Raw genomic sequence first — 12,461 nt, 5'->3', positions numbered from 1 at the left:
TAGACATCCCCCTGCCCCGCCCCCGCAGCAGTCAGGCACCTGTGGCCGGCTGAGGAAGAACTTGTCCATGTTCGCCCCCGCACGCTTGCCTCTCTGGCCAGCGCATTCGCTCGCCAGAGAGGGGTGTTGGAAGACCGAAAAGAAGTAAAAAACGGAACTCCCCTACTGCCACAGGCATACTACCCTCCGCGCCCCTGTAAAAACTTCACTCTGAGAGTCGTCCCCTTACACACACAGAGACACACATACACACAGAAACACTGCAGCCCAAAAGCCGGCAGGACGCGGGGGCGGCTTGTGCGCGTGCGTCGGCGCAGAGCCCTCTCCCGCCCACGTGCGCGGCCCCGATCGGAGGCGCGCGCCCGGTCGCCTGGCGGGAAAGCGCGCGTGAAGCCCCCGGCTGGCTCTCGGTGTGGGGGAGGGAGGACAGGAGGCGTTTGGAACGTGCCACTCTCGGAGACAACGGGGGGATATCCGTGCTTCACTAGCGTTTCTACCCCTCCTATTCGCCGACCGATCCGTTAGTTCCCCCACGTCCCCCGCCGAGATCCGAAACCCCGCGCCGCGGCCAAGCTCCCTCCCTACAGCGTGGCCCGGCCCCTGGAACCCGGCTCTGGACTGAGTTGTCCCTTCTGCCGCCGGAGCGGGGCGCTGCGCCACACGGTGGGGCCGGAAATTCCCGCGGCCCGAGTGGAGGAGCCGAAGCCGAGAGCGCGGCACCGCCTTCCACCTCCCCGGGCCGGGCGGGGGCGTCGGGCCCAGCGAGGGCTGGGCTGGGCTGCTTGAGTGGGGGCGGGGGGCCGCGTCTGCGAGGAGCTGCGGCGCGGGCGGGCGGGGAGCGAGACGACGCTGCTGCTCGAGAGCCGCTCGGCGAGCTAGGAGACCCTGTGCCCCGGCTCCTGGGCCCCCGCCCCCTCGCTGTCTCCGCCTCCTTCCCTCACACACCCCCGGGCCGCCGGAGCCCCAGGCCTTCCCGGCGCTCCTGTTCCTTCTCTTCACATTCGCCCTCCGACCCGGGTCCTCCAGCCGCCCGCCGGCCTTGCTTTGCTCCCTGCCGGGCGAGTCCTCGTTCTCAGACTCTCCTTACACACACACACACACACACACACACACACACACACACACACGCGCTTGCCGAGCCGCCACTCCTCACGGCCCCCCATCTCCTCGTCCTAGCTGACGCCGCCGTCGGGGGAGGATTGATGTCCCTTCAGCATCATGCAGCCGCCGCCGAGGAAGGTGAGGGTGCAGCTGGGGGGCTTTGGGGTTTGGGAGGGATGTGTACAAGGGACGCGGCTGGGGCGCCCCCTCCCCCTTTCCGCAAGGGGCCGTGACCGCCGTCGCCTCGGGCTTGTCACTGAGTTGCCGCCGGCTCCAGGCGAGGGCCACGCGAATGAGGTGTCTTTCCGACGAAGGGGCGGCCCGGGCTCGTCCCCTCCACCGCACGGGAGACCCCTAGACCTTTCACAAGAGTTTCGCGTGTGCATTTGTGTGTATGCGCGCGCATGGCAGTGCTGCTCGCTGCAAAGTGCATTCTCGGGGCTGCACCGAGGGGAGGCGGGGAGCCCCTGCAGCTTTGCAGAGCCTGTGCTTGTGTGATTGTTTAGTCTGCGCCAGGTTTGAGCCCTCCAGCAGCTTGTCGCCACCCTCGCCCATTTGATAATTTTCAGGGAATTTGTTTCCAGCCTAGCCGTAAGGTTCGGCCTGCATTTCCCACGGGGCGGCCGAAAAGAAGTTGGACTAGTCACCGCCCCCCACCCCAGGGGAAAACAAATTAAGCCTTTCTCCCCCCACACCCAATCGTGTCCCGCCCCTCCAGCTAGGGGGCCGGGAGGCGGTGGTGCTGCCCCCGGAGAGCGAGAACCGGGCAGTGTGTGGCGTGTGCACCGCGATCTGGGCTTGGGGTGGGAGTGACGGGTGCTCTCGGCGTGTCAGCGGCTCCCCCCTGCGCCCTTCGAGAACTGTTTCACTGCCCTCTTCCCCAGCGTTCCCAAGGGCTGAGGCTGTGTCCTTGTCTTTTTAATCTTGCAGATGGTTACTGTCTACTCAGGGCATTGGGTGGAGAAGGCTGTTCTGTCCTCCCCTCGTGGGCAAACATTTGCCGAATGCCTAACTCGCTCGTGTCTGCTGCTTCTTTTTCTCTTTCTTAATCCGGGTTTCTCCAGTTAAGTGACTCTTTTCTTTCACACATGTACCCCCACCCCTCGGAGTTAGCCCGGCTCCGCGGCGGCGGGGATTCCAGGCCCACTGTAACCTGGAACCCTGGGGTTCAGGCCTGGCTGGCGAGGCACTGGACAGCTTGCATTTGCTGTTCTGTTTGAAGTGGAGCCGCCACGGGGACCGGCTTGCTGGGGTGGCTTAAAAGCGCTGCACATGCTGGAAGGTCACTTTTGCTTTCTCCTTTGTGAGAAAGAGATTGTGATTTGATGCGCTGTCAGCGAGTTGGCATCATCCTGAGACACTGTGCTTTCTCGCAGCCATTATGGAATAATTTATGTAGTCAATTTATGCATATGATTTCATGATTGTGTAAATTTTGGCCATTATACATTAGGCATTCCTATAGTCACTTCTGCCATCTATACTCAGCTCACCTCTCCTGGTGGTTAAAATCTTTGAATCTTTTTTGGAAGAAATAGAAGACAGACTCTTCAAACTCTAAGAAGACCTACTACATTATGTGCTGAGCTTGTGCATGAAAAGGAATGACTGGCAGTTTATTTTGCACCTCCTTAATCTGTAATTTTTATACTCTTTTACTTTCATTTAACCTCTTTCAGGATATTTGGCTAGATTTCTTATTAAGTGTCCTCAGTAAACAAAATTAGGTGGCTAATAATGGATTTATGGCCTTTAGGGGAGAAGTGAGCAAGAGGTATATATTCTGACGGGTATTAAGTATTTTGCTTAAGTACTTTGTTGTTAAAGTTGCAGTATGGCCTTCATAATATATGGTATATTTTAGGTGAAAGTTACACAAGAACTGAAGAACACTCAAGTTGAGCAGATGACAAAACTTCAAGCCAAACATCAAGCAGAATGTGATTTACTTGAAGATATGAGGTAAGGTTATAGTAAATAGTTTGAGAACTTTTATATCTTTGTTTCAAAGAACCATTGAATTACCAAGCCCCAGGAACTGATGATGGAATTTCCTTTTGGATTTCCTGCTTTAAGGCTGTTAGAGCTTTGACTCAGCTAGAAATTATAACTGGAACTAACGCAATACAAACTTTTTTTTTTCCTTTAGTGGCGGGACCTATAACCTACATATACTATCATGAAAAAACAAGGATCTTAAAAATTTATTAGTCAAATTATAATCATTAAAGTAGAAATTCTTATTTAAATAATCTTTCCACTGAATTGTAACATTTACTGACCTTAGTGATTTCACAGAGATTTTTAAACTGACACCTCTGGTTAATGGTTAATATCTGGGGGTGAACCTGTCAACCTCAGATGATTGCACACTAGCACTATTTGTTAGAACATGACAAATATAATTTTCTCTTTGAACATTAAATTTAGTGCGAAATGTGTATCATATTTTTTCATTAAAGTTACCTGTATTCGTAAGCGTTGTGAAAATCAGTATCTTTATAGAGGGAAGCATGACTCATTTTATTGAAAGAGACACCACTGTTTTAACAATCCTGTAATACAAATTGACAGCTCAACAAACATATTTTTATAAAGGATGGAAGATAATTTGCATGTTGAAACAGAGTGGCTACAATTCTTTTTTTTTTTTTTTTTTAAGATTTTATTTATTTATTTGACAGAGAGAGAGAGGGAACACAAGCAGGGGGAGTGGGAGAGGGAGAAGCAGGCTTCCCGCAGAGCAGGGAGCCCCATGTGGGACTCGACCCCAGGAACCTGGGATCATGACCTGAGCTGAAGGCAAACGCTTAACGACTGAGCCACCCAGGCGCCCGAGTGGCTACAATTCTTAATTCCCTTTAGTAACACATTTATCAAATTGGAGTTGGGTCTGTAAGCTCTGTCAGTTGCCTGTTTTCTCCTGTGGTGCATGACCTCATGTTGATTTCATGAAAAATATGAACTGTATGTTGTTACAATAAAATTATGTGTTTGGGTAGCCGAATTGTTTGGAGCCCAAAGATTTTAATTTAAAGAGTTCCTTTTTTCCTGCCCCATATTTAATTTAGGTACTATTTGTGACTATTTCTACTGTCTACTTCTAACTAGGGCATATATATTTAGTCTTATCCAAAGTTGGAAATACCAAGATCATTGTTTTCTCACTGGGAAGTATTCTATTTTAATTCTGCATTTGTTTCTTTTTGTTTTTCATGTGGCCATAGGGGAATTTTTAGACTTAAATAATTCCTGTACAAAATACCTGGAATTCTTCATAAGGTTAAAAATGAAAAGTTTTAAACATCCATTAAGTGAAATAAGGTATTTTAGTAGAAATCTCTAAGTGAAGAAAGTAATAAATTTTCAGAAGCAGTTTAGAAAGGCCAACTTAGTGTGTAAGTGAAAATTCCCTGTGGGGTATGGAAGGTCAGTGGTCATTAAGTCCTGTGATTATATCTTCTAAAGACTTCTTGTTTACATTCTTTTCTTTTTTTCCCCTATTGCCTATACCTTGGTACCCGAGCTTATGGTCAAGGATAGGGACACACAGTCACTGCTAAGTTGATGTAGGTTGTTCTGCTTCTGTTATTTAGTTGTTTGTATTATTGCCGACCCCATCACATTTCACTTGCGTTATTGCAATAATATCCTAACTGTTGCAGTAGTGTTCTCACATCTCCTACCCCTCAATCTCTTCTTTTAAGTCTGTCTTCCACATTGTCACCAGTTAGCTTTCTTTCCTTTTCTTTTCTTTTTTAAAGATTTTATTTATTTGATCGAGAGAGAGCACATGCAGGAGCACGGGGGAGGAGCAGAGGAAGAGGGAGAAGTTGAGCAGGGAGTCCGGACTTGATCTCAGGACCCTGAGATCATGACCTGAGCCGAAGGCAGATGCTTCACCGACTGAGCCACCCAGGCGCCCCACCAGTTAGCTTTCTAAAAACATTGTTTATGGGGTGGCTCAGTTGGTGAAGCGGCTGCCTTTGGCTCAGGTCATGATCTCGGGGTCCTGGGATCGAGCCCCACATCGGGCTCCCTGCTCATAGGGGAGCCTGCTTCTCCCTCTCCCTCTGCTTGCAGCTCCCCCTGCTTGTACTCTCTCTCTCACTCTCTCTGTGTCAAATAAATAAATAAAATCTTAAAAAAAAAACATTGTTTATTATATACTGCATTTTCTATGGCCTTCTAGATAAAGACTACACATCTTGTTGTAGCTTATATGGCCCTCTGCATCCTAGCCACAAGCTTCCTTTCCTGGTGTAATTACTGCCATTTCATGCTTATTCATCCTTCCTTCTTATTCCCTTTGCCCTGGCCACTCAGGACTTCTAGTTATCTAATTGTGCTCTGTACATTCGTGCCTTTATATGTGCTGTTCTCTTTGCCTGCTGATATCCTTCCTCCCACTTTGTCACCTGGCAAATTAATGGTTGCCACTAAGTTTGCAAGTTGTTGTTCACTGTGATCTCAGAGGATTTTGATTTTGCACATGCTTTTGGCTTCCCCCTTCATGTGAATTCCTTGAAGTCAGGGGGTAAGTCTTAATTCGTTTTTGTGTCTTTGTACCCTTTGTTTAGGCTGGCAGAATTGTTAAATGAATGTAACTGGTTATGTTTAAATGCACCTTACTTGTTTTTAGGTGAAATGTTTTATTGCTCTGTTTGTAGGGGGCTAGAGTGGTGTCTGTTTGGCTTGTGTTATACTTTGATTCATGTGGGCACTTTAAGATGTACCGTGCTAGGGGCGCTTGGGTGGCTCAGATGGTTAAGCGTCTGCCTTCGGCTCAGGTCATGATCCCAGGGTCCTGGGATCGAGCCCCGCATCGAGCCCCGCATCGAGCCCCGCATCGAGCCCCGCATCGAGCCCCGCATTGGGCTCCTGGCTCGGCGGGGAGCCTGCTTCTCCCTCTCCCTCTGCCTCTCCCCCTGCTCATGCTCTCTCTCTCTCTGTATCTCTGTGTCTCAAATGAATTAAAAAAAAAATCTTTAAAAAAAACCAACGTACTGTGCTATTTGATGTTGAATATATCTATATTTACATATAATATATAAATACATAGATTGTTGGTGTTCCAAAATTAGTACATTCTTTATTCGAATGATGTATGTTCTTCTTTTATATTAAATTATTGGAATGAATCCCTTCACTCCTATGTAGTTGTGAGCAGAATACTATATTACCTCCTAAAAGGTGAGTTTAGGTGTCTGATTTTTGTTTTTCAATGATAATACTGAATTGGAAGTTGAAAATTGCATACTTTTGATATTCATAATAACTTTAGTTGCTTGAGGAAGGGGGTAGTCTGGCTTTTCTGGTCTGTCCTAGCAAGTAGAACAACATTTAAAAATTCATCAGAAATCTCTGAACTTGAGTTTTTATATGTATTATATTGTAAAAGATCTTGCTTGCTGCTTTTCCTTTTTTTTTTTTTTTCAAGTAATCTCTTCCCCCAACGTGGTACTTGAACTCACAACCTGGAAATCAAGAGTTGCATGCTATAGGGACTGAGCCAGCCAGGTGCCTCTGCTTTTCTTTTTTTGAGGTTCCCATCACCCTCCTCCCCAAAACCCCACAAATAGTAGTCCTTCTCACCGATGCCCCAACCAGTATTATGCTCTATTTAAGTTAGTGTGAATTCACTCAAAAAAAGTGCAAATAGCTTCTCTTAAGATAAAGAAATTGTTAGTAGGCAGAGAATAATTTTTACGACTTTAAAAAGAGGGAAAAACTAAAAGACCACAATAATTATTAAGCTGTAAGTAGGAGATGTAATGGGAGATGTAGTGTATTAAGCTGTAAATAAGAGAATTTCATGCTGGGTTATGGCTAGTTTCCACTCCCTTCCCCCCTTTTCATCTTGTGGAATTTTGAAGGGAGGAAACCAATTATGATACAGTATTTTTCCTTTGCTCTCCCCCCTTCAGTTCGTTTGTTCCAGGGATGTATTTGGAAGCTGGTGTGTTGGGAGTAAAATATGAGAAGGAAAGATAATTCATTTGTTGTTAATCAGGGACATTCCATGCTTTGGGGAGATTTTATACTGAAGTGTTTCCTGTTGACTTTTGCTTAGACAAGCAAACTTTACTTTCTTTTTAGTTTATTATTACTATTTTTTCTCTCTTTGCTTTCTAAGACAACTTATAAGTTTCTAAATACTACAGCCTATGTATTATTTATTGATACTATATATTTAGCATTGTTTATTCTCATGATATACTAAGTAGAGTCAATAAAGAAAGTTCTTTGCAGGAATCCTCAACATAAAGAACTACCTTCTTAACAGACATTTTTAGGTCATTATATAACATGGAAAAACCATAGAATTTTAGAGTCTGTTGAACACTGTCATATTTGTCAATGAAAATGGAAACTGAGGCACAGTGAGATGAAGTGAATCATATTGAGAAAAAATGCTAAGCTATTTCTCTAATTTCTAGACTAGTGCACTATCCTGTTTCTCTGTATTATCCAAGCTTTTAATCAAGGAAATCATCATAAGTCCCATTTCTTGAAACATTTTGCCTATCAAAAAGCACATTTTAACTAATAATTTTTCTTATTTTTTACTTTTCATACATCAAACTGTCAATCAGCTTTGAATCATTATTTTAAAACTACTAACATGAATCCAGACAAAGGCAAAGATACTTGAAACTTTACGTCGGAGAAGCCTGAGTGTATGGTTCCTCACAGATGTTCTGAAAAATGGAAACTGGCTTAAGAAGCACCTGTCCTTTCTTTGTAGACACCTGGAGGTCTAGTAACCTCAAGTGAGGAATTACTGTAATATATGATACCTTCTCTAAACTGTAGGTTTGTGGGACTCACTGGGGATTGGATTCTTGTCTGTTTATGGATACTCTGAGAATTTTTTCATTGTCTCAGAGACTGTTATGTCTGGAAGGGAACCTTAGAAGTAATCTGGTCTAGACTGTTTTTTTTTAAAGTTTTATTGAGATACAATTCACATACCATACAATTAACCTGTTTAAAGTTTTTTAGTATATTCATAGGATTGTACAACCATCAACACTTTAACTTGAGAACATTTTTGCTTCCCCAAAAAGAAACTCTGTACTTTTTAGCAGTCACTTCCATAATTTTCTCCAGCCTTGAGCAGTTACTTTCTTTCCCTATAGAAGTGGAATCTGTAAGAATGGAATCATTCAATGTGTGGTTTTCTGTGATTGGCTCTTACTTAGCATAATGTTTTCAAGGTTCATCCATGTTAACAGCATTAGTACTTCATTCCTTTTTATTGCCGAATAATACTCTGCTGGATGGATATACCACCACATTTTATTAACTCACTTATCAGTTGATAGATTTTTGGCTATTATGAATAATGTTCCTTTGAACATTCATGTACAAATTTTTGTGTGGACTTATGTTTTCATTTATCTTGAGTATAAATCTGGTAGTGGAATTGTGGGGTCATATGGTAACTATGTTTAACTTTTTGAGGAACTTTCAGACTGATTTCCAAAGTGGCTCCATTTTATATTCCCACTAGCAGTCATCTTATGAAGGTTCTAGTTTCTCCACATCATTGCCAATGCTTGTTATTGTCTGTCTTTTGATTATAGCCATCCTAGTGGGTGGGAAGTGGTATCGTTGTGGCTTTTATTTGCATTTCTCTAGGAGTCTGTGATATTGAGCATTTTTTCATGTGTTTATTGGCCATTTGTATATCTTCTTTGGAGAAATGTCTATTCAGATCTTTTGCATTATTTGTCTTACTGCATTATAAGAGTTCTTTATGTATACGTATGTGTGTGTATATGTATATATATGTAAGTTATTTGATTTGCACGTATATACAGTATTTGCAATATTTTTCCCACTCTGGAAGAATCACCTGAAGTGATTCAGACATGCATTAAATTTTGAGAATTACTGAAGCAGTGGAAAGAATAAGGACTTTGAAGGTAGACCAGAGATTGAAACCCAACTCTGCCACTTACTAAATGTGTAATCTTGGACAAGTTATTAAGGTTCTGTGAGCCTCATATTTCATGTATGTAAAACAGGGTTAACCCTTTTGCTTTTCTGTAAAAGTTAAATGAGATATGTGAAATGCTGAGCATGGTAGATCTTCAGCATTGGTAGCTGCTATGGTTAGTGGAAATTAGAGCCTGGGAAGAGGGATGTTGTCTTATTCAAGGTAACAGTGGAGGTTTTTGTGTTTCATTAATTCTAAGAAGCACAGTTTTGTTTTATTTTTTACATTCTTCTGAAATCCAGATACATCTTAGAGTTGCTTTTGGCTTTGATGTAGTTGTCAATGTCTCTTCATGCATAGACTTGAAGGATACGTATTGGCAGGCTTGAAAGAAAATCCCAGAGTTAATGATTGGAATTACAAATGTTGGGTCACCTGGGCTTTTGATGGCACATAGGATGATATTGTGTGGAAAAATATAGGTATCAATGATTGATTCAAAACAGTGGTTCAGGGGCGCCTGGGTGGCTCAGTTGTTAAGCGTCTGCCTTCAGCTAAGGTCATGGTCCTGGGGTCCTGGGATCGAGCCCCGCATCGGGCTCCCTGCTCAGCAGGAAGCCTGCTTCTCCCGCTCCCTCTGCCTGCCTCTCTGCCTGGTTGTGCTCTTTCTCTCTCTCTCTGTCAAATAAATAAAATCTTAAAAAAAAAAAAAAAAAGTGGTTCAGAAGAGCTTGACTCCTGAGTGTGACCAGTTTATGCATCAATTTATTTTTTCTTTTTTAAAATTATGCACAAGAGTAATGTATACTAAAAATCTGACTAAGTTTAAAAGCACTCTTTTAATAAGTATAAATAAAAATTGTAATTGATAGGGTATTGTATAAATTTAGTTGGCAGCATTTTTTTCTTAGTGGAACATAATGTGTCTTGGAACCAGTGTCGTTTTTGATATGAAAACTGGAAGTAGCTAATCAGATACTGGACCCAGGTCTTTTTTCATTCATTCAAAAGTTATATTGCTTCTCAGTTCAGTGTTTTTTCCTTTTTTTTTTTAATTTTAAAATTTATTTTATTTTTTTTAGAGGGAGCGAGAGGGAGAAAGAATTTTTTTAAGTTTCAGAGGTAGAGTTCAGTCTTAATGTAACACCCAGTGCTCATTACATCACATGCCCTCCTTAATGTCCCTCACCCAGTTACCCCCTCCCCCTCCCCCCTTCAGCAACTTTCAGTTTGTTTCCTATGATTAAGAGTCTCTTATGGTTTGGGGAGAGAGAGAATCTTAAGCTGGGCATGGAGCCTGATTCGGGGCTTGATCTCGCAACCCTGAGATCATGATCTGAGCCAAAATCGAGTCGGACGCTTAACCAGTTGGGCCACCCAGGTGCCCCTCAATTCAGTAGTCTTTCAAATGAGAATTTAAAAGTGATGTAAATCATGAGGGGAGAATTTTTAAAAATAGGGCTACATGGAAAAAGATCAAGTAGGACCTTACTTAGCATTTCTTTGAGAGGAAAAAAAAAGATTACTTGATTTTAAAATGAAAGGATATCATGGAACTTTAACTGATGAAATGAATTTACATTTTAAATATATACTTCTGGGTGCCTGGGTGGCTCAGTTGGTTAAGCGACTGCCTTCGGCTCAGGTCATGATCCGGGAGTCCTGGCATCAAGTCCCGCAATGGGCTCCCTGCTCAGCGGGAAGTCTGCTTCTCCCTCTGACCCTCCCCCCTCTCATGCTCATTCTCTCTCAAATAAATAAATAAATTTTTAAAAAAATTAAAAAAAGTATATACTTCCACATTATGGTCAGTTCTGGACCACATTATGGTAAGTTCTGGAGGGGAGACTAAGAGTAGGAGGTACAAACTAGGCAGAGGAGGAAATAGGGAAATACATTTTGAAAATCTGTTAACTAAAACTTTTTGTCACAGACCACTGCTTACTAGAAAGAGTCAGGGTTTTAACGATACCTTTTCCTATTGCTATTTAATGGTTTTTGAGCTTATAAGCCATTGTTCATTGATTCTTATCTGCTCCTAAAATGTGAAAATTTGGTTCTGGATGGGATGGCTATTGCAGCCCACTGCAGAAGTTGTTTTATGATTTATAGATTTGAACAGGAGATACTTTGATGAACCAGATGAAATTAAACTAAGGCTTAGTAATGAAAGTTACCCACCACTTGGGTTAAGAATAGAAGTGTTGAAAGAATTTTTGTGTGCATTTTTTTATTTTGGTCTTTTTAACCATACCCAGGGATATGAATATGAGAGACAATGAAGGTGGATCTGTGTGGTAGGATACCTGTGATACACTAGAATGAGCACTAGCTTAGAATCATACAACCGGGGTATGAATCCAATCTTAATCTCTTATTAACTGGGTGACTTTGGCCCTAAATCACCACAGGTCACTTAAACTTCTCTGAGCCTCATGTATCTTATCTGTAAAATGGTAATAATTATAATATCTTATGGGATTATTTTGATAATTAAAACAAAGTAATGCATATAAAAGCTCTCTTGCATAGTGACATAATAGATACTCAGTGAATGCATGTGGATTGTAATTTTAAGTAATTGAGAACATCAGTTCAGAATTAGGGTCTGTGACTTATCCGCTAAAGAGTTAACTTGTGGGTTAAAAATGCAATGAGCCTTAAAGATAAATTGTTCAAGTAATACTAAGAATTTCCTTCACCAAGTTCAGTAGTCCTAGGTACCTTCTGTTTTTCTGTGTGTTGGTTATGATTCTTCTCATGATTGCTGGATGGCTTCTGCAACTCTAAGCATGATAATCTTATACAACAACGGTTAGTGGAGGAAGAGGAGGGAAGGGCAGTTTATCTTTAATGCAAATTTTCCTTCCCTTCTTCTCTTTCCTCTGAGAAGACAATTTCTACCAGAAATGATCCCAGTAGATTTTCCCTTATATCTTATGGGCTGAGTTTGCTTCATCTGCCTGTGCATGCCAGGTTGCAAAGGAGGCTGGGGATATGATTATATTCTTGGAGAGGTGGTCTTTGCCAGCAAGAAATAACGTATTGATGGCAGTGATACGGCTTTTGCCACATTACTGTTTTGCCCTGTTTGCCACAGGGACCAATTTCTAAGTTCTTAGTGTTTCCCATAAAAGTGTAAAAAATGTGTTGGGGTTTAATTGTGCAAGATATAGCTGGAATAAGGAATTCCTTAGAAAACACTTGTATGAAGGAGGGGAAATCGGAGGGGTAGACGAACCATGAGAGACGATGGACTCTGAAAAACAAACTGAGGGTTCTAGAGGGGAGGGGGGTGGGAGGATGGGTTAGCCTGGTGATGGGTATTGAGGAGGGCACGTTCTGCATGGAGCACTGGGTGTTATGCACAAACAATGAATCATGGAACACTACATCTAAAACTAATGATGTAATG

General features: G+C 42.8%; 1 long non-coding RNA gene across 1 annotated transcript; it reads left to right on the top strand.

Moving 5' to 3' along the window:
* The first annotated feature begins 380 nt into the window (after window positions 1-380).
* LOC145716212 (uncharacterized) lies at window positions 381-12,299 on the top strand. The gene is made up of 2 exons (XR_014138731.1): window positions 381-1,239; window positions 2,966-12,299. It is a non-coding gene; the product is annotated as an uncharacterized LOC145716212 (long non-coding RNA).
* The last annotated feature ends 162 nt before the right edge of the window (window positions 12,300-12,461 follow it).

Source organism: Leptonychotes weddellii, chromosome 11 (assembly GCF_054177405.1).
Source record: "Leptonychotes weddellii isolate Sample4059 chromosome 11, ASM5417740v2, whole genome shotgun sequence".
Classification (NCBI taxonomy): Eukaryota; Metazoa; Chordata; class Mammalia; order Carnivora; family Phocidae; genus Leptonychotes; species Leptonychotes weddellii.
This window is presented reverse-complemented; position numbering and strand designations above follow the sequence as displayed.